Consider the following 1,702-nt stretch of genomic DNA (forward strand, 5'->3'; position numbering starts at 1 on the left):
GTTATCGGCAAAATAGTTTGTTAACGGTAATTTTTTTTATTTCTTTGTAGGATTCTCAATCTCTGGCGAATTATGACCCGGAGATTGAGAGGACTTTTAGAAGAAGATTAAGTGACCGCCAACAACAACAAGAAGAAACACCAAGAATGGCGAAACAATCGGCAGAAAGGGCCGCCTGCGAACAATATAATGGCCAACCCCATCCTTTTGGCGAATGACCACAATAGACCCATCCGAGACTATGTGTCACCTAACCTCTACGATTCTCTCTAGGAATCATGAGGTCGGCACTAGATGGATCGAGGTTTGAAATGAAGCCAGTAATGTTGCAGATGACCTAAGCTGCTGGAAAGTTTGGAGGAAGGCGTGGTGAAGATCCGCATGCCCACCTCCGGAGCTTCATAGAAATCTGCAACACTTTTGTGTTCCCGAATATCTCAACCGAGGAAGTTCGACTAGCTCTATTTTCCTTTTCTTTATGTGATCAGGCGAGGAATTGGGCATACTCTCTCGAACCGGGAGAGATAACTTCGTGGGAGTAGGTGGTGGGAAAGTTTATGAAAAAGTATTTTCCACCAACTGAGAACACTAGGAGAAGAAAATTAATAACAAATTTTGAACAAGAAGATGATGAATCGCTCAGTGATGCTTGGGCGAGGTTCAAGCGGCTGGTAAGAGACTGTCCACACAATGGCTTACCAGATTGCCTGCAAATGGAAATTTTCTACCAAGGATTGAACCCTTCTTCGCAGACCGCTGCCAATGCGGCAGCCGCTGGTGGTCTGCTCGAAAAAACATATGAGGAGGCTAAGAGTATACTTAATCGCATTTCCAAATATCACGAGGATTGGAGGGAAAGCATTTAGAGATTAAGAATCAAAGAAAATGATGCAAACAATGAGGTCATCGCATCCCTGCAAAATCAAATGACTGCGATGATGAGTTTAATACAAGACATCGCAATTAATAATATGAGAGCGAAGAAAGGACAGGTCAGCGCAATTACTAAAACGAACACAAGTTGTGTCATTTGCGGTGATGCTCACCAAATGGAAAAATGCCCAACAAACCTGCAGTCGGTATGCTTCATGAGAGATAACCCCTTTTCAAACACTTACAACCCTGGGTGGAGAAACCACCCCAACTTTGCTTGGAAGAATCAACAACAAAATTTTCAATCTGTGGCGTAAAAAGAAGGGCCACAAGGATTCTTTTAACGCAACAACGGTCAATCGAGCAATCAAGCAAGTAGCTCACAACAACCACCGCAATCCTCTTATTTGGAAAGCCTATTGAAGCAATATATAGAGAAAAACGAGATGGTGCTTCAAAGTCAGGTCACATCCATCCACAATCTTGAATTACCAGATTGCGAGTGAGCTGAAAAATAGACCGCAAGGAGCATTGCCGAGCTCAACTGAGCTCCCTTGCAATGCTGAGGGTAATGGGAAGGGATAATGCTTAGCAGTCTCATTGCTAAGTGACGACACGACTGCAGAAGTAGGGGAGAAGCGCATTGCGACCAACTTGAATGCGGTGATAACCAAAGACCCGCTGACCTGTAGTTTGGAGAAGCCCGAGAAAATAGACCCTGAAGTTGCGTTCACCCTTAAGCCTCTAGATCTTGAGACCAAGAAGCTCAACCACCAGTGACTCCGCAAAGACTGAAAGAGGAACAAATTGAGGAAGAAAATATCGCAAT

The 1,702-nt window shown here is 44.1% G+C and overlaps 1 non-coding gene across 1 annotated transcript; it reads right to left on the bottom strand.

The window, feature by feature from the left end:
- Positions 1–590: 590 nt before the first annotated feature.
- On the bottom strand, positions 591–697 carry LOC120080659 (small nucleolar RNA R71). The gene has a single exon (XR_005482610.1). It is a non-coding gene; the product is annotated as a small nucleolar RNA R71 (small nucleolar RNA).
- Between the last annotated feature and the right edge of the window lie 1,005 nt (positions 698–1,702).

This window comes from Benincasa hispida, chromosome 6 (genome assembly GCF_027475165.1).
Source record: "Benincasa hispida cultivar pf3 chromosome 6, pf3_genome.v1.1, whole genome shotgun sequence".
Lineage (NCBI taxonomy): Eukaryota > Viridiplantae > Streptophyta > Magnoliopsida > Cucurbitales > Cucurbitaceae > Benincasa > Benincasa hispida.